The following is a 27,788-nucleotide window of genomic DNA, read 5'->3' on the forward strand; positions in this document are numbered from 1 at the left end:
GTGTTTGTGTATTAGCTTAGTGGGGGGGTTGTCTCCAGCAGCCCTCCCCACTAATGGGACTGTCTGCTGGAGTGAAGTTTGAATACCTGTGTGTCTCTTGTTACTAAATGTAGATTGCCCCGCCCTGTGTCATTATGCAGGGAGGGGGGGGGTTGTCCCCTGAGTGTATATATCTTGTATCTGTGTTCAAATAAAATTAGTCTACCTCCTGGTTTATTTCAAGACTGGTGTCATCTAGTCTTGTATGGTCGGCTGTGGTTGGTGTTCGGACGGGGAAGTAGTATTCTAAAAACGGAAGTACTCAGCTCAGACTGGGACGGATGTTACGCAGTTTATGAAGCTTTGTAGGTCGCTGCTCTTCAGGAGAAGGGAAGCCATCTACAAATGCTCAGAATGATTGAGAACTGAAGACAATGCTGTAATCTCGGGAGAATTCCTGGGATTACAGTTTTGTGAAAGACACCAAGCAAAAAATACGCTTCCTAATAAAATAAAAAAAGACAAAAGTCCAGCACTCACAAATACAGACACCCCCTTATTATGACATACTGGAACTATTACAAATTCACACAGTAATCAGATGTGATTATTTTTTTTTCCTTATGAACGGTGCAAAGGGAAATGGTTGAACATGCATCTGGCATGCAGCTATACACCATTTATAAAATGTAATATAATAGTTAAATATTTTAATTAGATTCCCCCATATAATAGAAATAGATCTCTGCATGATTTCAAACCATATCTTAGGGCAGGGGTGTCAATCTGGAAGCCCTCCAGTGAAACTACAAGTCCCATCATGCCTCTGCCTTTGGGATTCAAGTTTGTAACTGTCAATCTTGCAATGCCTCGTGGGACTTTTAGTTTGGCCACAGCTGGAGGGCTGCCAGTTTGACACCCGTGTGACTTAGGGAGTAAAAAAATAATAAAATATAAAAAAAAAAGGTATTTTAATATAAAAAATGAATATAGAAAGTGATAACATTGATTCAATATATACAGTATATGCTGTCAATCAAACCCACCCGAAAACAGAAACATGGTAAACTTCTATAAAAAAGGTAAGGGAAAGATAACATTTTAGTCATTTGAGGGTGACAGGTAGAGAGTACAGAGGCTCTGAAGAACAAAAAACTGCAAAGTTCAGCCATGCACAGAACAGTTTATTTATTTCAGGTACTTATATAGTGCCATCAAGTTATACAACGCTATATATATATATATATATATATATATATATATATATATATATATATATATATATAACATTCACATCAGTCCCCGCCCCCGAGGAGCGTACAATCCAAGGGCCCTAACTCACATTCATACATACATATACTAGGGCCAGTTTAGACAGGATCCAATTAACCTACCAGCATGTCTTTGGAGTGTGGGAGGAAACTGGAGTAGCTGGGAGGAAACCCACGCAGGCACAGAGAGAACATGCAAACTCCAGGCAGGAGGTGCCGTGGCTGGGATTTGAACCAAAAACCCGAGTACTGCCAGGTGGAAGTGCTAACCATTTAGCCACTGTGCTGCCCGCGTTGTAAGCAAATAGGACCGAATGTATGGCTCCCGCTCTAGAACCATGCCACATTACTTCTTACCTGAACTCACAGCTTGCCATCAGAGTGAAGGTCATTCTGCTCATCACCTTGTGCTGCCTCTCTCAAGTTTTATTTTGGCCAGCATCTCCCACGGAAAGTCCCATCATATGCGCTAGTAATGACTGTGACCCAACAGATCCTGGTACCAATAATGAAGTCATAGAAGAACATGACTCTGGCGATGACACAGGACTGATTGGAAAGGACCAAGGAGGAGAGGGCTCTGGCAATCTAGTGGCATTTATATTGTAAAGCGCCAAGCAAACTGTTGGCGCTATATAAATCCTGAATAAATATTTCCAAAAAAAGAAAAAAGACATTTGTAATTTTATTGTCCTGCTGGTTAAAGCTTCAGCTGATCGCAACATTGATACTTGCAGGCATGGCGTAAACATCATAAAAATAAAAAAAAAACAAAAACTTAGCTTCATATTAAAAAGACCTCCAGGCAAAGTAACCTTTACCAGCTATGACAAAAAATTAAAGGGGTGCCTCGCGCCCGACATAGTTGGTGAATTGCTCAGAGAACACGATTCAGATGCTCACAGTAATTTTTGGGTCAATATAAAAATTATACAATTTTATTTAAAAACTTATTGAAACTTTTGTATCCAGTGTTAGGAAAACCAGCAGAATCGGTCCTGATCACTTGGTGAGCAGAAAAACAAAATAAATCGGGCAGCACAGCACCACACTCAGCCATTCTTCCTGGCACCACCCCATGACACTAAGGTGGGCAATGCAGTTTGGATGTGTGATGTTAGGTGACCAAAGGGATTACAATCAACCCACAGAAGTCAGTGACAAACATGACTTTGCCCAGCTCATCAAGACTGAGGAATTCTGCAAAGTCTTCAGAGCCAAAAGACAAAATCAGGAAAAAAATTCTACACCTGCAAATGTTTCCTGAAGAAAGATGGATGCAAAGTCCAGAAGGCGGCCAAAAATGAGATCAACATCCTCAAAATGGTGAAGCACCCCTATATTCTGCAGCTGGTCGATGTGTTGGAGACAAAAATTAGATATTTCATCTTCATATAGCTAGCTTCAGGCCAGGAAGTGTTTGACTGGATCCTGGATCAGGGTTATTACTCAGAGAAGGACAAAAAGTAATGTCATGCGGCAGGTCCTGGAGGCTGTGGCCTATCTTCACTCACTGTGTATTGTGCACAGAAACCTCAAGATGGAGAACTTGTATTATAACCGTTTGAAGAATTCCAAAATAGTCAGTGACTTTCATTTGGCTAAAATTGGAGACAAGCCTCAAAGAGCCTTGTGTCACACCTGAGTACCTGGCACCAGAGGTAGTCACACTCCAGCGATATGGTCGGCCTGTGGAATGCAGGGCCATCAGAGTTATTTTGTACATAGATGGGTCAGCAGCAGATGGTGGAGCAGACATGCCACTACCATCCCGTTAGAGTGAATTGCAGCGCTGACCTCCCATCGCCCATTAACGCTTCCACCGCTACGGTCAAGCATGACTCTTTAACCCTTTAGTTACTATAGATCTACTGCGGTGGTAGAGCATTTCCCCCCCCCCCCCATTCTTTTGATAGCTGCTGGACTAAATGTAAAAGACCACCACCATGTCCATCCTACACCTCATCATAACGCCATTCCACCTTTCTCCACCACCGCCACTAAAGCAGACCTGTCATCACCAGCTAATGCTTTTCCTTGCTTCTAAAAACTACCTAAATATTTCCTGCAGAAATGTTTCTAAAGAGCCTTGGATAGGGTTTTCTCTGGCCACCCCCAGTAACAACTCCTTCCTTTCGAAGATAAATAAGTAGGAGGTCACCCTTACGAGTATACAGGTCCACTTTATGGCTGGGCTTCTTTCCTCTTGAACCCTGTATTTCCTCTGCTTAGGGTAGATGATTCAGACTGGTTGCCCCCCTTTTTTTCCCCCTTATCGGGGCACAATGTACAGACCTTTACCGCGTGTGTTGTATGGTTTTTTTTTTTTGTTTTGTTTTTTTTAATAAAAACATGCTGCTTTTCCCAAAAAAAAAAAAAAAAAGCCAGCAGGTTTGGTCCTGATCGCTGGGTGAGCAAAGAAATAAAGGGTCAGCACAGCATCGCACCCCACTATTCCCAGCACAAACCCCATGACACGAAGACGGGCAATGCCGTTTGGATGTGTGACGTTAGGTGATAAAGGATTATAATCAACCCACAGGAGTCAGCGACAAACATGACTTTGCCCAGCTCAAACAGGAATTCTGCCTAGTCTTCAGAGCCAAAAGACTAATCAGGAAAACTTTACACCTGAAAACGTTTCCTGAAGAGAGATGGGCGCAAAGTCCGGAAGGCTGCCAAAAATGAGATCAACGTCCTCAAAAATGTCAGCTGGTCGATGTGCTAGCTTCAGGCCGGAAAGTGTTTGACTGGATCCTGGAACAAGGTTATTACTCAGAGAAGGAAAAAAGTAACGTCACGTGGCAGGTCCTGGAGACTGGTCTTTCTTTACTCACTGTATTTTGCACAGGAACCTTTAAGTTGGAGAACTTGTATTATAACCGTTTGAAGAATTCCAAAATAGTCAGTGACTTTCATTTGGCTAAAGCAGAGACAAGCCTCATCAAAGAGCCTTGTGGCACACCTGAGTACCTGGCCCCAGAGGTAGTAACACTCCAGCAAAATGGTCGGACTGTGGAATGGTGGACCAGAGTTATTTTGCATATTGTTCTCTGGGAACTCTCCATTCTACGATGAGATGGAGAAGGAAGATTACGAAAGTCATGGCAAGAACCTGTTCTGAAAGATTCTACATGGTGATGAGTTTGACTCTCCATATGGGGATGATATTTCTCTAGCAGCCAAAGATTTGGTGTCCCACCTGATGGAGGTGGACCAGGACCAGAGGGTGACTGTGGCGAACGCCATTAGACCTGAATGGATTTTAGGGAACGCTGCAACCAATAAAAACACCAAGGACGAAGTGTGTGCGCAGATTGAGAAGTTCACGAAAGCCAAAAATGGAAGAAAGCTGTGGGGGTGACCACCATGTTGAAGCGCCTGGAGGGCACCAAAAACAGACCGAGTACAAGACCCACAGAAGCCAGCGACAAACATGACTTGGGCCAGCTCAAATGGAAGATTACAAAAGTCATGACAAGAACCTGTTCCTGAAGATTACAATCAACCCACAGAAGTCAGTGACAAACATGACTTGGGCCAGCTCATCAAGAGACTGAGGAATTCTGCAAAGTCTTCAGAGCCAAAAGACAAATCAGGAAAAAAAAAAAACTCTACACCTGCAAATGTTTCCTGAAGAAACATTTTTTCATCTTCATATAGCTAGCTTCAGGCCAGGAAGTGTTTGACTGGATCCTGGATCTGGGTTATTACTCAGAAGGACAAAAAGTAATCTCATGCGGCAGGTCCTGGAGGCTGTGGCCTGTCTTCACTCAATGTGTATTGTGCACAGAAACCTCAAGATGGAGAACTTGTATTATAACCGTTTGAAGAATTCCAAAATAGTCAGTGACTTTCATTTGGCTAAAATTGGAGACAAGCCTCAAAAGAGCCTTGTGTCACACCTGAGTACGTGGCCCCAGAGGTAGTCACACTCCAGCGATATGGTCGGCCTGTGGAATGCAGGGCCATCAGAGTTATTTTGTACATAGATGGGTCAGCAGCAGATGGTGGAGCAGAGATGCCACTACCATCCCGTTAGAGTGAATTGCAGCGCTGACCTCCCATCGCTAATTAACCCTTCCACCGCTACGGTCAAGCATGACTCTCTAACCCTTTAGTTACTATAGATCTACTGCAGTGGTAGAGCATTCCCCCCCCCCCATTCTTTTGATAGCTGCTGGACTAAATGTAAAAGACCACCACCATGTCCATCCTACACTTAATCATAACTCCATTCCACCTTTCCACACCACCACCGCTAAAGCGGACCTGTCATCACCGGCTAATGCTTTTCTGTGCTTCTAAAACTACCTAAATATTTTCAGCAAAAACTTTTTTTTTTTTTTTTTAGAAAAAAGGAGGAGCTTTGGATAGTTCTCTCATGACCACTCCCCCAGTAACGCCTCCTTCCTTTCTAAGATAATTAATAAGTAGAGGTCCCCCTTACTAGTGAGTATACAGGTCCGCTTTATGGCTGGGCTTTCCTCTATTTACCCCTGCCTGGGGCAGATGATTCAGGCTGGTTGCACCCCTTTTTTTCCCCCTATCGGGGCACATAATGTACAGACCTTTACCCGTGTGTTGTATGCTTTTCTGTCAATAAATGTGCTGCTTCTCCTAAAAAAAAAAAAAAAGGAGAACCAGGAGGATTGGTCTTGATCGCTTGGTGAGCAGAGAAAAGTTGGCCGATCAGGGGCAGCACAGCATCGCACCACACTAAGCCATTCTTCCCGGCACCAACCCCTCAACACTAAGGCGGGCAATGCCATTTTGGATGTGTGATGTTAGGTGACAAAAAGGGATTACAATCAGGGGCGGACTGACCATTTAGGCACTCAGGCACTGCCTGAGAGCCCGGAGTCAGTAGGGGGCCCCATGAGATGCCCCTGGTACCTTTCATAGGCTTTTTGGGTGTGGTTTGAGTGTGGGGGAGGACACGGGCCCCATGATTTCCTATTGCTCGAGGGCCCCATGAGTTGTCAGTCCACCCCTGATTACAATCAACCCACAGAAGTCAGCGACAAACATGATTTGGGCCAGCTCATCAAGACTGAAGACTTTGCTGAATTCCTCTAACCCAAAGACAAATCATCAGGAAAACTCCACACCTGCAAAACGTTTCCTGAAGAGAGATGGGCACAAAGTCCGGAAGGCGGCCAAAAATGACAACATCCTCAAAATGGTGAAGCAACCCAACATCCTGCAGCTGGTCGATGTTTTTGGAGACAAAGGAGGAATATTTCAGCTTCCTGGAGGTAGCTTCAGGCCGGGAAGGTGTTTGATTGGATCCTGGATCAGGGATATTACTCAGGACACAAGTAATGTCATTCGGCAGGGCCTGGAGGCTGTAGCCTATCTTCATTCACTGTATTGTGCACAGGAACCTCAAGTTGGAGAACTTGTATTATAACCGTTTGAAGAATTCCAAAATAATCAGTGACTTTCGTTTGGCTAAAGTGGAGACAAGCCTCAAAAGAGCCTTGTGGCACACCTGAGTACCTGGCTCCAGTGGTAGTCGCAGGCCAGTGATATGGTTGGCCTGTGAACTGCTGGGCCATCAGAGTTATTTTATACATACTACTCTGGGAACCCTCCATTCTACGATGAGATGGAGGAACAAGATTACGAAAATCATGGCAAGAACATGTTCTGGAAAAATCTACACTTCACAGCCAGGTGTAAGAAGCGCTGCGCTTTGATAATGGCCATTTAGTCTTGTGGGACCTGTCACATGTCCAACAAGACTATGGGGAGGGAGGGGAGGAGGACAACGAAACAGAAGTGGGAGTAGGTACCTGTCAAATTCAGGGACCCCCCCCTCCCTTCTGGTCATCCCCTGTACTGTGTCTGCAGTCCATTGGATCAGAATTGTCTTAACACAAAAATCTAGGTGCGTCTTATGGAGCGAAAAATACGGTAATCATCCTAAAGAATGGCTCTCCTCCAATTTCTTTGTAGAGTATTCTAAAGACATTGAATTGGGCCTCTTTTTCACACATGTCCAGCTCCACGTCTTTGGTATTTTTAAATCCAAAGAAGGTTCTATTATCTCCAAAATTTGCTTCAAGCCTACATCAGGTAATTCATACCTGTACCATCATAGTTGCCTCTATCCAGCTTGGATAAAGAATGTTCCCAAAGGGCCAATTCACTAGATTCTGTAAAAACTGTACCTTGGATGAAGACTATTCCTCTCAGGGGCTTATTTTGAGAGGCAGGTGATTAGAAAAAGGCTTTTTCCCACATCTAATTCAACAGGTTTATGAAGAATAGTCTTCCATACACCAAGAGTTCCAAATCAGATCATTTGGATAGGTTTGACATTTACACCCCCAGTGTTATTTCATATTAGAGGGAGAGGATCATTTTACACCACAGGAGCATGCTACAAAAAGATCACAAATCAGGACCGGTCCTTCCTTAAGAAACCTTAGCTTATCTGAGAACAGCTCCCAATACTAACAGCATAGCCCCCAGCAAGCTTACAGTACCGAGAAAGTCCACTTGTCATTTTTTGGTGACTTTCTGCCACTTAAAAAACGCAATGTACCAGTGTGAGAAAACTCAGTGTAAGATGAGCCCATGTGTGAATCCCAGATAAAAAGCATTTTCAAGATAGCACTGGAAAACTTTACCCGATTGAGAATTCTCCTATTCTTGTTTCTCAGATGAGGTCATCTACGGTCTCACGGGTCCCTAGGGGCTTCTATGTGGGTTGTACTATACGCACTGTTAGGTCCTATTTTGGTAAACACAGAAGACCAAAATCGAGGAATCTAATATCGATCATAGTGCACCCCTCCATTTTAAAATTAAAACATGGGTGTTGCACTGTAGGGCTCTGGGTGTGGATCCTTGATGGGATCCCTCCTGTGACTCTGTGGTAGAGAGATTTCAAAGACTGCCACAGAGAAACCTTTGTTATTTTTCCATACAGGTGTCCATTTATGAAGCAGCAATAAATCACCGCTGATCAGATTGCCAGTAAACACTTCTAATCTGAGTTCCAGTTTGTCACAGGAGTCACTTTGGGTGGGGGGGTCTATGGAACCCAGCTCACTTTGGAGAGATGGGGAGACCAGTCTCAGCTCCCCATATTGCTTGTCAGGGACCCCAGATCTGGCCGCGATCGCGCACGGTTTTGCTCATGCGCGGTGTGCCCCGCCACACTGGCGTGCGAGCATTGGGACCTGGGCACCCACGAAGGCAGCGGCGATCGCGCGCCTGGCACCAATCAGGGCGCCCTATTTAAAACAGGTCAGGTCTGGCTCTAATTGCCGTATGGTCTTACCTGTATCCTGTGTGTTCCTGTATTTGAGATTGCCTTGTTGCCGACTCTGCCTGACCCTGATTTGCTGTGTCTCCTGTTCTGATCCCTGGCTTGTCTGACCATTCTCCTGTTTAATCCTACACATCTGATCTACTGTTACCGAACCCGGCTTGTGACCTGTTTATTCTTCTGTCTGCTGTTTTGGTACCGTTCTGCCTCCACCATTACTGACCCGGCCTGCCCGACTCTGCTTTCGCTACCTCCTCACATCAGGCTCTCACCTGCCATACACCTCCGGTGGTGCTTCTACCACAGCTGGGCGGACCCAGAAGTCTCGACCTGCTCCAAGTCCATCCCCACTATCAGGGGCCCTGGTGAACAAGCAGGTTGGGACTTAGATTCCGCGCCTTGGGGGGAGTCCGGTCTGTGGAATGCTAGAGGCTACCTCCGGCAGGGACATAACATCCCTCTTATGTATAAATCACCCTGTGCCTGTTAGGGGTACAGGGTGATCTGTCCTAATATTGTGTAGACATGTCTAGGAGATAGGTTGGGTTGGGGGTTTTAGATTGTTTGGCGTTATGTTGCATCCCATTGTTCCATTGTGTGTCTTGCTTGGGAGCAAACTATTATGGGATGTATGTGTTTGTGTATTAGCTTACTGGGGGGTTGTCTCCAGCAGCCCTCCCCACTAATGGGACTGTCTGCTGGAGTGAAGTTTGAATACCTGTGTGTCTCGTTACTAAATGTAGATTGCCCCGCCCTGTGTCATTATGCAGGGAGGCGGGATTTGTCCCTTGAGTGTATATATCTTCTGTGTTCAAATAAACTAGTCTACCTCCTGGTTTACTTCAAGACTGGTGTCATCTAGTCCTGTATGGTCGGCTGTGGTTGGTGTTCGGACAGGGAAGCAGTATTCTAAAAAGGGAAGTACTCAGCTCAGACTGGGACGGTTTTGTTACGCAGTTTATGAAGCTTTGTAGGTCCCTGCTCTTCAGGAGAAGGGAAGCCATCTACAAATGCGCAGAATGCTTGAGAATTGTGAATGCAAGGCTGTAATCTCGGGAGAATTCCTGGGATTACAGTTTTGTGAAAGTAAGACACCAAATCACAAAATAATACACTTCCTAATAAAATACAAAGTCCAGCACTCACAAATACAGACACCCCCTTATTATGACATACTGAACTATTACAAATTCACAGAGTAAATCAGATGTGATTATTTTTTTCTTTTTATGAACAGTGCAAAGTGAAATGATTGAACAAGCATCTCCCATGCAGCTATACACCATTTATACAACATTTAAAAACAAAATGTAAATAGTTAAATTATATTTCCCCATATAATAGAAATAGATCTCGTACGCCCCTAATACCAAGCAGGTCTCTTTCACGCGCTCAATAACTGACACCCTAGCTGCTTTCCATTCGGGTGTTCTGATCTTAGGGGGCGATTTGAATGTCCCACTAAATCCTCTGCTAGACTCCTCCTCCGGAAGTTCCTTTTTACCGTTTAAGGCCCTCAAACAAATAAACATACAATTACAACACTTACAACTGCACGACTCCTGGAGAACTCTCTACCCCACGGTGAAAGACTACACATTTTATTCCGCACCACATAATAAGTACTCCAGGATAGACTATCTTTTTCTGTCGCAATCAGATCTCCCGCTACTCCATGCCGCTTCTATTGAAACAATGGTTCTTTCCGACCACCATCCCATTACCATGACTTTACGGTTCCCAGATACCTACACACGCTCGAAATATTGGCGCCTAGACGCCTCCCTTCTTGCAGACTCTGCAATCGAACAAGAGATCCGCACCAATCTGGTTGAATACTTTTCCTTCAATTGCTCCCCTGATACCTCCCCACTCACGCAGTGGGAGTCTCATAAGTGTGTCATTCGGGGCGTCCTCATAGCAGCTGCGTCGAAGCGTAAAAGATAGACAAGAGCGTTTGAGACGCCTCACAGATAAGATCCATTCATTAGAGAGGGCACATAAGCGTTCTCTGGCTGCGTCGACCCTATCCGAACTTACGTGTACACGTTCACAGCTTCTTACAGAATTGGGGAAGGTGGTTAAGAAACGGTTCATTCTCTCTCAAAAACTATACTATGAATTTGCTAACAAGAGCGGAAAGTTCCTTGCCAGAGCTCTCCGCGAGAAACGATCCAGTATGACGGTCCATAAAATTAGAGGTCCCGATGGCACCATGGCCACATCTAATCCTGATATTGCTGCCCATTTTGAACACTTTTATAGATCCTTATACAACCTTCCTCCTGAACGCCCACCTCCGCACACTGACGAATCCAGGGCCTCTTTGATTTCTGAATTTCTCCAGCTCCACGGTCCGTCGGCTCTCTCGGAAGACCTGGCCAACTCTCTGGAAGCGGATCTGACCCTGAATGAGCTGCAGTGTGCTTTGAAGCAGACAAAACCTGGTAAGAGTCCGGGTCCCGACGGCTTCTCCGCAGCATATTATAAATCCTTCTTGGATATCTTAGGTACCCCCTTTCTTTTGGCGTTTAATACTTTCTCCAAATCCCCCCTACCTCAACATCGTCTTTTGGAGGCCCACATAACGGTTATCCCCAAGGGTGATAAAGATAACACGCAGGTATCCAACTACAGACCCATCTCCCTGCTGAACGTGGACGTTAAGTTATTTGCGAAGATCCTGGCTAATAGACTTCTCCCCCTGCTTCCCTCCTTGATCAATTTGGATCAGGTTGGATTCATACCGGGAAGGGAAGCAAGGGACAATACCATTAAGGCCCTTAACCTTCACCATTGGATGTGCAAATCTAACACTTCTGTTTTTTTCCTTTCCCTGGATGCAGAGAAGGCCTTTGATAGAATTGCATGGGACTATTTGCAAGCGTCTCTGGTGTCCCTGGGTTTGGGGGAGAAGATGCTCAACTTCATCATGACCCTGTACACAGGCCCCACCGCTCGAGTCAGGGTCAATGGACATCTGTCAAACTCTTTTTCCTTAGGAAACGGAACACGTCAGGGTTGCCCCCTTTCCCCACTCTTGTTTGTCCTATCCCTTGAGCCCCTATTACGCAAAATCCGCTCGAACTCCGACATCAAAGGGGTCAGGGTATTGGACAGGGAATACAAGCTCGCTGCTTACGCGGACGACATCCTTCTCTTCCTTGCTGATCCGCACACCACTTTACCTAATTTGCTAAAAGAATTTGCCCTCTTTCGATTCGTGTCTAACTTTAAAATCAACTTCTCCAAATCTTTCGCCCTTAACATATCCCTGCCCCCAGAATTAGTCTCTTTCTGTGAATCTCGTTTCCCGTTTCGTTGGGAAAAGGATTCCCTTTCATATCTCGGTGTACAACTTACCCGCAACCTCGATGACCTCTATGCAAAAAACTTCCTTCCCGCTCTCCGTTCTCTCCAAGAGGACCTCCATAAATGGCATCGTCCTTGTTTCTCTTGGTTTGGAAGGGCAGCAATAATCAAAATTAACATACTCCCACGCCTCCTCTATCTTTTTCAAACGCTGCCAATCCACGTACCTGTTGCTTTTTTTACATCTTGTAAAACAATCTGCTCACAATTCCTATGGAACCATAAGCGTCCGCGTATTGCTTTTTCCCAACTGACTCTCCCTAAACTTAGAGGTGGGATTGGGCTCCCTGATCTTCACCGGTACTACTGGGCATGCCACCTTACACGCATAGTGGACTGGCATGTTCATTCTACCTCTAAAGATTGGGTCCGCCTAGAAAATGCCTTCTCACCCTCACCCCTGGCATCGATTCCATGGTTCCTGCCAAAGCATACACCTCAAGAGCTCCTCACCCACCCTTTAGTGGGGCCCAGTTTAAATATTCTCCGCCTGAACTGTAAAACGGCATCTATCTCTGAGTCACCGAACTCCTTAACCTCCATTCGTCTCAATCCTGACTTCCCCCCAGGCATGCACAAGTCATTCCTATCTGAGCATTGGCCTCATGACCAGATTTTGGTTAAACACTTTATCCGCGATGGCAAAGTAAAATCATTCCGCGAACTGCTTGATAGCCTAGATAGCCGAGATTTTCCTTTCTGGGCCTATCTGCAGATAAGACACTTCTTGCTCTCACACAAACTGTTCCATAACTGGACTCGTCCCCTCACTCCTTTTGAATCCCTATGCTCTAGAGCTGAACCGCGCAAACATTTGATCTCGGAGATTTACCCTCTCCTTGTTGAGAGTAGGGATTATGATTCTTTACCCGCCTGCCGTGCTTGGAACAGAGACCTGGGAAACAGCTTGGCGGACGCCGATTGGGACCTAATATTCATGCATACTCATAAATGCTCCCTCAATGTTTCGACTCAGGAAACCGGTTATAAACTGGCTTCAAGATGGTACCGAACCCCGTCGAGAATCTCTCGTTTCAACCCTTCCGTCCCCAACAGCTGTTGGAGATGTGGAACTTCGGATGGGTCCTTTCTCCACATTTGGTGGTCTTGTTCCAGTATCCAACCATTTTGGCAGGAGGTCCACAGGCTTGTAGTGTCTGTGACCACCTTGTCCCTAGCTTTCTCTCCTGAGCAGTTTCTTCTCCATCACTCCTCCCTGCCCAGGGGACAATATCTCAAATCTTTAGCCATGCATATGGTCAACGCAGCCAGACTCTGTCTTCCCACTCTTTGGGGCTCCACCCGCCCTCCCTCCATACGCGATTGGCTGCTCCGTGTGGGTAAAATTGCGGAAATGGAAGAACTGATTGCGACTGCACTCGATTCCCCCACTAAATTCTTCCATACTTGGGCCTGCTGGACTCACTTTAAAACCACTCCTACGTACCGGTCCTTTATGGACCATCCAACCAACACGCCTGATTGAATACTAACCTCCATTGTATGTTACTCCACACTTTAGCTCATTCGGTAGGCGACTTCCTCACCTTCAGGGCTTTATCCCCACCTACCTGCTCCGGTTAATAGACTTATGCTCGAATCCACCCATAGAAAACCCTTGGTGTTGACGACAATACGAACCCAGTTCGCCCCCCCCCCCCTTCTCCCTCCCCCCCCCTTTTTTTTTTCTCTCTTCTATCTCTCTTTTCTTGTTCTCCTTTTCTTTCGGCTTATCTTCCTGTTACACGCCCAGTCAACCACTGGGTTCCTCTTTAGAGAACTTTAGGCATGCCATTGTCATACTTATCCTATTTACATCAGCGACCCTCACGACGATCTAAGCTTACTTACAGGCACCGTCACTCTAGTAAAACAACTAGCTTCGTCCTCAACGGTTGTGCTGCATCTACACTGCCTCCTTCTGCGGCGCTCCAATGAGAATTACATACTAAGGAAGTCCAACGCGATAACATTCCCATGCACACTACTATACTGCCTGAGTATTTCAGACTTCCCCGTCGTGGACTGGCACAACCATGTTTCATATGTGGTTCTTTATAAGAATATTCCTACTATTTCCCGGTATGCACTGCCTAATGTTGTATATGACTATCATTCGCATTTCTTTTGTATTATTATGCACTCTCAATAAACTTTTTTTGGTAAAAAAAAAAAAAAGAAATAGATCTCTGCATGATTTCAAAACCATATCTTAGGGCAGGGGTGTCAAACTGGAAGCCCTCCAGCGAAACTACAAGTCCCATCATGCCTTTGGGAGTCATGCTTGTAACGGTCATTCTTGCAATGCCTCATGGGACTTGTAGTTTGGCCACAGCTGGAGCACTGCCAGTTTGACACCCGTGTGTCTTAGGGAGTAAAAAGAAAACTAAAAAAATATTAAAAAAAAAAGTATTTTAATATAAAATATAGAAAAGTGATAACATTGATTCAATAAATATATACAGTATGTGCTGTCAATCAAACCCACCCGAAAATAGAAACATGGTAAACTTCTATAAAAAGGTAAGGGAAATAACATTTTAGTCATTTGAGGGTGACAGGCACGTATGGGGAGTACAGAGGCTTTGATGAGAAAAAGAACTGCAAAGTTCAGCCATGCACAGAATTGTGTGTTTATTATTTATTTCAGGTACTTATATAGTGCCATCAATTTACGCAGCACTTTACATATATATTGTACATTCACATCAGTCCCTGACCCTCAAGGGGCGTACAATCTAAGGTCCCTAACTCACATTCATACATACACATATTAGGGACAGTTTAGACAGGATACAATGAACCTACCAGCATGTCTTTGGAGTGGGAGGAAACCAGAATACCCAGAGGAAACACAGGCACAGGGAGAACATGCAAACTCCAGGCAGGTGGTGCCATGGCTGGGATTTGAACCAACGACCCAAGTACTGCCAGGTGGAAGTGCTAACAATTTAACCACTGTGCTGCCAGTGTTGTAAGCAAACAGGACTGAATGTATGGTTCCCGCTCTAGAACCATGCCACATTACTTCTTACCTGAACTCACAGCTTGCCATCAGAATGAAGGTCATTCTGTTCATCTTGTGCTGCCTCAAGTTTAATCTTTGCCAGCATCTCCCACAGAAAGTCCCATCATATACGCTAGTAATGACTGTGACCCAACAGATCCTGGTACCAATAATGAAGTCATAGAAGAACATGGCTCTGGCGATGACACAGGACTGATTGGAAAGGACCAAGGAGGAGAAGGCTCTGGCAATCTAGTGGCATTTATATTGTAAAGCGCCGAGCAAACTGTTGGCGCTATATAAATAATGAATAAATATTTCCAAAAAAAAAAAAAATTTGGAATTTTATTGTCCTGCAGACATGGCGTAAACATCATAAAAATCCAAAGAAGAAAAAAAACAAAAAAACAGCTTCATATTAAAAAAGACCTCCAGGCAAAGTAACCTTTACCAGCTATGACAAACAATTAAAGGGGTGCCTCGCACCCAACATAGTTGGCAAATTGCTCAGAGAACACGATTCAGATGCTCACAGTAATTTTTTGGTCAATATAAAATTATACCTTTTTTTTTTTAAACTTATTGAAACTTTTGTATCCAGTGTTGAGAACCAGCAGGATTGGTCCTGATCACTTGGTGAGCGGAATGAATTAAAAAAAAAAAAAAAAAAAAAAAAAAAAAAAAAAAATCGGGCAGAACAGCATCGCACCACACTCAGCCATTCTTCCTGGCACCACCGCAGGACACTAAGGCGGGCAATGCCATTTGGATGTGTGACGTTAGGTGACAAAAAGGATTACAATCAACCCACAGAAGAAGTCAGTGACAAACATGAGTTGGGCCAGCTCATCAAGGACTGAGGAATTCTGCGAAGTCTTCAGACCCAAAGACAACTCATCAGGAAAATACAGCTGCAAATGTTTCCTGGAGAGAGATGGGCGCAAAGTCCGGAAGGCGGCAAAAAATGAGATCAATATCCTCAAAATGGTGAAGAACCCCAACATCCTGCAGCTGGTCGATGTGTTTGAGACAAAAGATAGAATATGTCATCTTCCTGGAGCTAAATTAAGGTCGGAAGTGTTTGACTGGATCCTGGATCAGGGTTATTACTCAAAGGACACAAGTAACGTCATCTGGCAGGTCCTGGAGGCTGTGGCCTATCTTCACTCACTGTGTATTGTGCACAGGAACCTCAAGATGGAGAACTTGTATTATAATCGTTTGAAGAATTCCAAAATAGTGACTTTCATTTGGCTAAATTGGAGACAAGCCTCATCAAAGAGTCTTGTGGCACACCCGAGTACCTGGCCCCAGCGGTGGTTGCACGCCAACGATATGGTCGGCCAGTGGACTGGTGGGCCATCAGCGTTACTATGCACTTACTACTCTGGAAACCCTCCGAGGGTTCTACGATGAGATGGAGGAGGAAGTCATGACAAGAACCTGTTCCGGAAGATTCTACACAGGAATTATGAGTTTGACTCTCCATATTGGGATATTTCTCTAGCAGCCAAAGATTTGGTGTCCAGTCTAATGGAGGTGGACCAGGACCTGAGGGCGACAGAGGCGGACACCATTAGCCATGAATGCATTTCAGGGAATGAGCATCGGATAAAAACATCAAGGATGGAATGTGTGCACAGATTGAGAAGAACTTTGCGAAAGCCAAAATGGAAGAAAGCTATGTGGGTGACCACAATGATGATGAAGCACCTGAGGGCACCAGAACAGACCAAGACCTCATCTCCATCTATGGGCAGAGAGCGGATGCCAGGTCTGACTACCCCCGCACCGTCACCTGCCAGCACCACAGCTTTAGAAGAGCCATCCCCGCTCAGCCCCTCGATGTTTGACTTGAAGGGTTTATTTCCTTGTAGAAAATGTACTGTACACACACACACACACACACACACACACACGTGTGTTTTACTTTTATGTTCATCCGAAAAGGTTACCACCAATCCTATCTCCATTTCTTTTTTTTTTTTTTTACCACTACCCTAATGGTCTCAGAATTTTTGAGTGACATGAACCCTTAAGGTCTATGGGACTTTCCTCTAAGACATTACTGTAAGTATACATTAGATGAGAATGTATCGTTTATATATGTCATAATATATTTTTAAAAATCAGTTTAAAATAATTTGCATCTTATAATGGCTACATGTAATAAAGAAATCTTACACTTTATACATTTTTAAAACTAGGTATATATTTTGTTGGACACCAGTGTTAGCGGGATTTCTATACCCTATAGTACAGTACATACTATTCCCTTTCATATCCCCTTTTATTGTACTTATTTCAGTGTATAAATATGGTTTTAAAAAAATGGTATGGCTTGCAGATCCTTGTCACAGGATTTCGCTGTCACTTCCTCTTTATATAGACAGCGGTATGGCCCCCTGGACTGTAGAAGGAGCCGGAGAGCTCTGAGTGTGTAGCCTGCCTTCTGTTGCACTGATCCCTCCCCAGTGACGTCACGTCTGTCCGCAATTGTGTTCCAAGCTGGCTCTGTGACCTCCAGTATCCGGTCAGCGTTTTAAGCACTTCTCTACATACCATCCATGGACTACAGCGGGACCCTAGAGACAGACAAGGACTTGTGTGTCTGATAACAAGCGATCCTTTTACTTCAGTGTGTTGAGTGTATATCACTTGCCTAATAAATTGAGTTTCAAAACTGCACTTAGAGGCACCTTCCCTTGTTCCCCTTCCTGAATGTGGACTTTGAATCTGGTTTTACAATGAGATCATGCTAGAGCTCCTGGACCATATTGAAAGGTTTTAGCATTTAACATTTTCCCATTACCCTTAAGGCGTAGGGTGTTGCGATGAGAACATGCTGTGCCCCATCTCATGTCAGTCTGTGCCTGGTGGGAGGGGTGCGAGCATGAGTTATTCACTATCCAGTCCTATTATATTATGACAGATACATCGATGATGTGCTTGTCATATGAACAGGAACTGTGAAGGAACTTCATTCATAAAAAATATGGCACATAGATTTAATATGACATTGATTTGGAAGGGGCAGTGCTGATAACCCCATTTTGGAAAGTGACATTTAGAAATATATTACGAGTCAAGTTCACACCCAGCCCCCGTTATATGGAGTATACAGTATAGTGCATATCAGAGAAAAAAAAACGCAAGATTAAGAGGCAAATGAAATCTGAATTTCACATTCTGGAAAGAAAAAATATATATACAAGATCTTAAATCAAGAGAACCAGACAAGGTTTATTATTTTTGACAGAGGATCATTGGTAAACACATTACAGCTGCCCCAGGGCTGGTCTTCATTCAGGATTTCTCAAGGTCCTACCTTTCCTCAGGGCTTGTGCTGCTCCATGTGCTGGCATCCATGTTAGGTCTGCAAAGCATTGTGGGATCCTTTATGCTTTCAGCCCTCTGCGGCTCCTCACATTTAAGTCTGCTGTTTGTAGCTCTCCATTGCATTCGTCTCCTGCGTTGCAAAGCAGCAAGCTCCTGTTGAGTTAACTCATTGCTCTCCTGGATACCAACTCTGCTTTGGCAAAGACTCCTCCTGGCTTCTGACCCCGGCTCTGGTGACCATTCTTCCTGGCATCTGACCCCGGCTCGGGCTACGATTTCCGCCGGTTCTCGACTTTATTATCCTGGAAGATGACCTCGGCAGGAGGAGAACTTCTGTCCTACCAAGTCATCCGCGTTGCTGTCAGACTTGCATAGACTCTTGCCTTGTTTCTGTGTTAATAAACCTACCTTTAATTGCACCTCCTTGTGTGTCTGGCTCCTCGCTCCCTGACAGGATTACTTGGTGTACACTCCTGAGGCCAGGGTTACCCACAAACATTTTCCTAAATTTATTTCTCCAATAGTTGTTTCTCTACACTAAAAGCAACTACAGAAGTAAAAAAAAAAAAAAAAGTTAGACGTGTAAAACTATGTCAGGTCCCCGAACCCTACTTTATATTCCGTTTTATATATCAAGGATGAGCTCTAGCCGAATATAGACTTCTGTGACACCATTTGCACCACATTAGGCCTCCAGGCAAGAATGTACACGGGTGTTCATTTAATAGTTTATCATTGACAATGGAAAAACTCATCAGGAAGCTGACTCAAGCAGTGGGTAAGCCTTATGGCTCAGCCTGGCATTTACTAATCCACATGTTTTGTATATGAGGTTACGATTAATAGTTTTACTATGTCTGTTTAGATCCGAACATAAAAAACTACACCTCCATTTTTGCCTTCTGAAGTGGCTCATACCGCGTAACATGTAGAGACTACAATATGGTTGGAGTGTGTGTTCCCTTGTATTATACTTGCCCCCAGATTGGGGTATTTGATATATATTTGTTGTTGTTGCCGAAGGGAATTGCTCTGATTGTACTGGCCGATTTGTATTTTTGATTTTATCTGACTGAAAAATTATATTTTGAAATACATTGTATGTGTCTTTGGGGGACCGAGAGAGTCCATACATGCTTTTTCTTCAGATTGTCAGGAAGCTCTGTATAATGCAATTTTAATATTTGCAACTACACGATATACTCATGGATAATGGTCACTGTTCTGTACCAAATGTCATAAGTATTTGTATATTCTTCTGCTGTGACAAAAAAAAAAAAAAAAATGAGAAGACATGAAAACAATTGTGCTCATAATTAAGACAAGAGTTCGGCTTTTCTCCTGTGTGAACCCTCTGGTGTTGAGTAAGACTATACTTCTGTATGAAGCACTTACTGCATTCTGAACATTTAAATGGCTTCTCCTGTATGAATCCTCTGGTATCCAGCCAGCAATACCTTCCATGAAAGGACAAGTTCCCATCTGGAATAAGAAAGTGTCTTGTGCGTGTATTTGTGCCGCACGCGGGGACTATTTTATCCATGTGTGCACAGGTTAATATGGAGGACGGGTATTCAGCAACTGTGGTAGTTGCAGCCTTGTCTGAAGAGGTCACTGAAAGAGCTGAAGTTGTTTCTCAGCCCTGCATTTGCCCAAACCACAGAACTTCCAACAGAGGACATGCTTGGAAAGCATACAAGATACTGATATCCATCACATACTATGCCTGAAGGGAGAAGCAGTTTGCACCACTACAGCCTCAGTGGATAAAATAAGATCCACCACTGGGTGCAACAATGTGGTTCCAGTGAGGGGGAGCCGGTTTGCTACCCTTTACATTTTGGGGCACGACTCCATCCAAAACAGCTTTGATGTCAGCCTGGTCCTCATGAGGATGTGATGGTGGATGCAGTAGCTATGCCCCATGAAGCCCTGTCTGCTGAGGTGGGGAAGAGGCCTACAAAGCTGCCCCCTCAGCCACACCATTGCCAACCAAGGCATTTTTCACACTGTGCATATTTGGAAAGCCTCTGGGGCTTTGACATAGATACAGATTCTGCCTGAAGAGAGAAGTGAGAATGCATCTCTACAGCCTTACAAAAAAAAAAATTCTTTGCCATGGCCATGTCGTTCCTTGCTACCATTTACATCTTGGGATAAAACTCCTTCCAGAGCACATCTGGCATTAATCAGTGACCCGACAGCTCACTGTGTCCATAAAGATCATTGATGCCATTCTTGACATTGTGCCATGTCATATCCACTTCCCACAAACTACATGCAAGTGGATGGACTTGAAGTTGGCATTTTACCAGAGTCTTCACTTCATAAATACGCTAGCAATTGGATTAGTAGAAGGAGCTCCGTATCTGGAGAAACAACCCTTTTGCTGACCATGTAGTGTTTTATGGCCAATACACAGACAATACAATCATTAAAAAATGGCTCTCCTTCAGGTTTCTTTGTAGAGTATTTTAAAGACAGTGAATTGGTCCTCTTTCACACATGTCCAGCTCCACGTCTTTGGTATTTTTAGATCCAAAGAAGGTTCTATTATCTCCAAAATTAGCTTCAAGCTTACACCCGGTAATTCATACCTGTACTATCATAGTTGCCTCTATCCAGCTTCGATAAAGAATGTTCCCAAAAGGCCAATTCACTAGATTCAGTAAAAACTGATTTGATATATGTTTGCAATACACGCCATTTAAATCCCTTGTTTTCATTATAAATTATATTTATAATTTAATAACTGTTTCAATTCATATTTATTTTCTTTAAGTCCTTCATAGGACTTAATCACCATTGCTGTGTGCCCCATTATACACCCCCATTCACCTCTTTTTTTCAATATATTGGTGATGGTTATTTATAGAAGCTTGATTCTCAAGCTTCAGTTGGGTATATATGGTTAAAAATAGGCTTGTGTCCCTCCCTCTCTATTTTATAAATTCATGTCTGTGTGTAACGTCTTCTTGAATGTAATTGGTCTCTGTCTATGCCAGTCATCAGTAAATTACTGGTTGAGATCTCACTATTGGTCAGCGAGTCTTATCTAGTATAAAAAAAGACTTCAAAAACATGGCTGCCAGCATCTGAAGAAGCCCAAGTGACTCGGTGGGTGAAACACGCTAAGTCACTTCCAGGTGATGGCGGCGCATGCGCAGTCCCCCGGACCGGCATTTTCAAACACTGTTTAACGCAAGTATCCACAGCACCTTACCTGATCCCATCAGCCGACTCGTCGGGCCCAGCCGCTTTGCTGCACACTCTGCCTAGCTTCCATCCACTGTATACCGCTCTACTAAGCGGACTCAAATCGCTCTGCTGCATACTCTGCAGAAGTCTATTGCATGTACCTAAAACACAGCATTATATACACAACTTTACCAGCAGGACTAGGCTTCATACCTACCTGGGTAACATTTTATCTATGATGAACGAGCTACACCTGGAAACCACCACGAGTTATCAAGGAACTCCATACAATCCGGATCCATACCCGTTTGGTGGCAGGTTTGAAACCATCTTGTTATATCTGACCAAACCCTATACATATGCTGGTTTATCTATAGGGTGGTGTTTAGCATGGATATACATTTATGATGTGACTGTTAAAGGATACATACAGTACACTACATATATAGGCTGGAAACTGTGGGATCTGTGCCATCACCCTATGATCCCTGAGTTGTTGATCTCTTACTGAAATGTGTGTTGTGGTTGCCGGAGTGTTCCGCATTGGCTGTATGAAGCAAAGTACATGGCATTATAGCCATCAAATAGATTGCCATCATTTACTTTCTTTGGAACATTACCTTTACATCACACAGTGTGCAAATCAATCTTGGAAATCCAAATAAAGCCCGGTCACTATGGGACATACTAGGCTATACCTGGAGAAATATCTATACTCAGCCTCATATATATAGCTGTGAGGACGTTCCACATAATTCATCTATATCTCAACATTGAATTTTGGTCATCTGTCATAATTACCATTAGCAAAATTATCTATATGTAACTCAGGTTACGGTTTATGACATCAGTATATGTAGCCTTATAGTTTATGTATGATCTAGATGCTCCTTCCATAGCTGTATCTGGCACTACTCCTCTCTCCCATATTTATTCCATATGGTTAATCAACCTCTATTGGTGTTGGGACTATAGCATGCGCGGCGTCACCTGGACGACCATCACATTCTCTTCTATCTTTTCTTCCTGGTAATGGTGAGGTTTTCATCATGTTTTTTAATGTGCTTTGATTCATGTGTTTACTGAAATTAAAGATACATACAATATTCTTATAATCCGGAGCTTGACCTCTTTTTGGACCTGCTAGACCTAGGCACCTGACCGTCATTTTTTTCCTTTCTGTAAAAACTGTACCTTGGATGAAGGCTATTCCTCTCAGGGGCTTATTTTGAGAGGCAGGTGATTAGAAAAAGGCCTTTACCCCCATCCAATTCAACAGGTTTATGAAGAATAGTCTTAAACACCCTAAGTTCCAAATCAGATCATTTGGATAGGTTTGACATATTCAACACCCGGTATTATTCACATTACAGGGAGAGGGTCCTCAAGTTGGAGAACTTCTTGTATTATAACCATTTGAAGAATTCCAAAATAGTCAGTGACTTTCATTTGGTTAAAGTGGAGACAAGCCTCATCAAAGAGCCTTGTGGCACACCTGAGTACCTGGCCCCTGAGGTGGTCGCACTCCAGTGATAAGGTCGACCTGTGGACTGCTGGGCAATCAGTTATGTACATACTACTCTCTGGGAACACTCCGTTCTACGATGAGATGGAGGAGGAAGATTCCGAAAGTCATGACAAGAACCTGTTCCGGAAGATTCTACATGGCGATTATAAAAGTTTGACTCTCCATATTGGGATATTTCTCTAGTAGCCAAAATATTTGGTGTCACGTCTGATAGAGGTGGACCAGGACCAGAGGGCGACAGCAGTGGACGCCATTAGCCATGAATGGATTTCAGGAAACGAGCTTCCGATAAAAAGGACAAAGTGCGTGCACATATTGAAAAAAAAATTTGCAAAAGCCAAATGGAAGAAAAATTGTGGGGGTGACCACCACGATGAAGCACCTGAGGGCACCAGGACAGAGTCCAAGATACCATCTCCATCCATGGACAGGGAGCAGACAAAAAGGCCTGGACTACCCCCGCACCATCACCTGCCAGCACCCCAGCTGAAGACACGCCATCCCCGCTCAGCCCCTCCCCTGACGGCAGTGGATGAGGACCAGCTTAACCGCCATAACCCTATTCGCCGCAGAGCATACCGTCATTAACCCTTCTTTCTCCACCACGACGGGCCTCTCTGCAATGATGTCACTAACATTTTCCTCCACCAGATACGGTTAGCAGCAGATAGAGCAGAGATGCCACTACTGGCCCACTAGAGAGAAATCGCAGCGCTGACCTCCAATCGCATCGCCTCATTAACCCTTCCACTGCTACGCTCAAGCATTTCTTGTTAACTCTTTAGTTGCTAGTGATACTGCACTGTTAGAGCATTCCAATCACCCCCCCCCCCTTCATTCTCCTTATAGCTGCTGGACTAAATGTACAGATCCATACCATGTCCATCCTAAAAAAACTGTCATAGCTCCATTCCACCTTTCTGCACCACCGCCGTTAAAGAGGACCTGTCATCACCAGCTAACACTTTTCTGTGCTTCTAAAACTACCTAAAGATTTCCTGCAGAAACTATTGTAAAAAAGGGAGCTTTGGATAGTCTCTCTGGCTACCCACCAGTAACACCTCCTTCCTTTTCTAAGGTTAATTAATAAGTAGAGGTACCCCTTACTAGTGAGTATATAGCTCCGCTTTACAGCTGGGTAGCTTTCCTCTTTAACCCTGTATTTACCCCTGCCTGGGGCAGATGATTCAGGCTGGTTGACCCCTTTTTCTTTTTTCTATCAAAGAACATAATGTACAGCCCTTTACGAGCGTGTTGTATGCTTTTGTCAATAAACGTGCTGCTTCTACCAAAATAAAAAGAACCAGCAGGATTGGTCCTGATTGCTGAGTAAGCGGAGACATCAGCCAATCAGGGGCAGAGCAGCATCGCACCACTTGGCCATTCATCCCGGCACCGACCCCATGACACTAAGGTGGGCAATGTTGTTTGGATGTGTGACGTTAGGTGACAAAAAGGATTACAATCAACCCACAGAAGTCAGCGACAAATATGACCTGGGCCAGCTCATCAAGACAGGAATTCTGTGACTTCTTCAGAGCCAAAAGACAAAATCAGGAAAACACTACACCTGCAAACGTTTCCTGAAGAGAGATGGGCGCAAAGTCCAGAAGGCAGCCAAAAATGAGATCAACATCCTCAAAAATGGTGAAGCACCCCAACATCCTGCAGCTCGTCGATGTGTTTGAGACAAAGAAGGAATATTTCATCTTCCCAGAGCTAGCTTCAGGCCGGGAAGTGTTTGATTGGATCCTGGATCAGGGATATTACTCAGAAGGGCACAAGTAACATCATGAGCAGGTCCTGGAGGCTGTGGCCTATCTTCACTCACTGTGTATTGTGCACAGGAACCTCAAGTTGGAGAACTTCTTGTAATATAACCATTTGAAGAATTCCAAAAATAGTTCAGTGACTTTCATTTGGCTAAAGTGGAGACATGCCTCATCAAAGAGTCTTGTGGCACACCTGAGTACCTGGCCCCAGAGGTGGTCGCACACCAGCAATATGGTTGGCCTGTAGACTGCTAGGCCATCAGAGTTATTATGCACACTCTGGGAACCCTCCATTCTACAATGAGTTGGAGGAGGAAGATTCCGGAAGTCATGACAAGAACCTGTCCCGAAAGATTCTACATGGTGTTTATGAGTTTGAATCTACATATTGGGATGATATTTCTATAGCAGCCAAACATTTGGTGTCCCATCTGATGGAGGTGGACCAGGAGGGTGACAGCGGCAGATGCCATTAGCCATGAACGGATTTCAGGGACCGAGAACACACACACACACACACACACACACACACACACACACACCTTTGCGAAAGCCAAATGGAAGAAAGCTGTGGGGGTGACCACCATAATGAGGGCACATAAACAGACCTAGTCCAAGACCTCATCTCCATCCATTGACAGGGAGTGGACGCCAGGACTGACTACCCCCGCACCGTCACCTACCAGCACCCCAGCTGAAGATACGCCATTCCCCACTCAGCCCTTCCCCTGATGGCACCGGAGGAGGACCAGCTTAACCGCCATAACCCTATTCACAGCAGAGCCTTTAACCCTTCCTCTCCCTCAACGGGCCTGTCATGGCATTAACATTTTCCTCCACCAGATGAGTCAACAGCAGATGGTGGAGCAGTCATGCCACTACCGTCCCGCTAGAGAATTGCAGCGCTGACCTCCCATTGCCCCATTAACCCTTCCACTGCTACGGCCAAGCATTATTTAACCCTTTAGTTGCTAGAGATCTGCTGCACTGTTAGAGCATCCCCCCCCCCCCATTCTCCTGATAGCTGCTGGACTAAAATTTAAAGACCACCACCATGTCCATCCTCCAATTCATCATAATTCCATTCCACCTTTCTACACCACCGCTAAAGCGGACCTGTCATCACCAGCTAATGCTTTTCTGTGCTTCTAAAACCTAAATATCAGCAAAAAAAAAAAAAAAAAAAAAAAAAAAAAAAAAGAAGTAGAACCTGCAGGGATTGGCCCTGATCACTGGGTGAGCAGAGTCATTGGCCGATCAGACCACAATCAACCCACAGAAGTCAGTGACAAACATGACTTGTGCCAGCTCATCAAGACTGAGGAATTCTGTGAAGTCTTCAAACCCAAAAGAAATATTAGGAAAACTCTACATCTGCAAACATTTCCTGAAGAGAGATAGTTGCAAAGTCCGGAAGGCGGCCAAAAATTAGATCAACATCCTCAAATGGTGAAGCATCCCAACATCCTGCAGCTGGTCGATGTGTTTGAGATAAAGGAACATTTCATCTTCCTGGAGCTAGCTTAAGGTCAGGAAGTGTTTGACTGGATCCTGGATCAGGGTTATAACTTAGATACAAGTAATGTCATGCGGCAGGTCCTGGAGGTTGTGGCCTATCTTCACTCAACTGTGTATTGTGCACAGGAACCTCGAAGTTGGAGAACTTATATTATAACCAATTGAAGAAATCCAAAATAGTCAGTGACTTTCATTTGGCTACAGTGGAGACAAGCCTCATCAAAGAGCCTTGTGGCATACCCAAGTACCTGGCACCAGAGGTAGCAACAGGCCAGCGATATGGTCGGCCTGTGGCCTGCTAGGCCATCGGAGTTATTTTGTACATACTACTCTCTGGGAACCCTTTGTTCTAGGAGATGGAGGAGGAAGATTAAAAAAGTCATGACAAGAGCCTATTCTAAATGGCGAGTTTGACTCTCCATATTAAGATGATATTTCTCTAGAAGCAAAAGATTTGGTGTCCCATCTGATGGAGGTGGACCACAACCAGAGGGCGAAAGCTGCAGAAGCCATTAGCCATGAATGGATTTCAGGGAACGAGCATCCAATAAAAACATCAAGGACGGAATGTGTGCGCAGATTGAGAACATTGCAAAAGCCAAATGAAAAAAAACTGGGGGTGACCACCATGATGAAGTGCCTGAGAGCACCAGAACAGACCGAGTACAAGACCCCATCTCCATCCAATGGACAGCGAGTGGACACCAGGCCTAGACTACCCCTGCACCGTCACCTGCCATCACCCCAGCTGAAGAAACCACCATCTCCGCTCAGCCCCTCCCAACGGAACAGGATGAGGGCCAGCTTAACCCTTTCACAGCAGAGCATACCGTCATTAACCCCTTACTCTCCCTCCACCACGACGGGCCTCTCTGCCATGTCATTAACATTTCCTCCACCATATGGGTCAGCAGAAGGTGGAGCAGAGATGCCACTACTGTCTCGCTAGAGAGAATTGCAGCACTGACCTCCCATCACAGCGCCCCATTATCCCTTCCACCGCTACGGTCCAGCATGACTAACCATTTAGTTGCTAGAGGTCTACTGCACTGTTCGAGCATTCCCCCCCCCCCCCCCATTCTCCTGATAGCTGCTGGACTAAAATGTAAAGATAGTCACTATGTTCATCCTACACTTCATCATAACACCATTCCACCTTTTTGCACCACCACTACTAAAGAGGAACTGTCATCACCAGCTAATGCTTTTCTGTGCTTCTAAAACTACCTAAATATTTCCTGCAGAAACTTTAAAGAGAGCCTTGGATAGTCTTCTCTGGCCACCCCAGTAACACCTCCTTCCTTTCTAAGATAAAGTAGAGGTCCCCCTTACTAGCGAGTATACAGGTCCACTTAAAGGCTGGGAGGAATCTCTTGTACTGTATATACACGGGCAGGCTTCTTTACTCTTCTTGAACTCCACTTTTACCACTGCCTGGGGCAGATGATTCAGGCTGGTTCTACAAGACAGATATTACATCTTAAAAACATACCAGCTTCTGACCAAGCCAATTATCTCAAAC

At 44.6% G+C, this 27,788-nt stretch overlaps 1 protein-coding gene and 3 pseudogenes across 1 annotated transcript in view; all 4 read left to right on the forward strand.

Moving 5' to 3' along the window:
* The window catches only part of LOC149433961 (uncharacterized), a 119,279-nt gene that overhangs the window by 43,594 nt on the left and 47,897 nt on the right, over positions 1-27,788 (forward strand). The window lies entirely within an intron of this gene.
* Positions 2,347-3,028, forward strand: LOC149433966 (caM kinase-like vesicle-associated protein pseudogene; annotated as a pseudogene).
* LOC149433967 (caM kinase-like vesicle-associated protein pseudogene) lies at positions 15,670-22,981 on the forward strand (annotated as a pseudogene).
* On the forward strand, positions 24,398-25,360 carry LOC149433968 (caM kinase-like vesicle-associated protein pseudogene; annotated as a pseudogene).

This window comes from Staurois parvus, unplaced genomic scaffold (assembly GCF_062004578.1).
Source record: "Staurois parvus isolate SC_StPar_1 unplaced genomic scaffold, SC_StPar_1.0 ptg001869l, whole genome shotgun sequence".
Lineage (NCBI taxonomy): Eukaryota > Metazoa > Chordata > Amphibia > Anura > Ranidae > Staurois > Staurois parvus.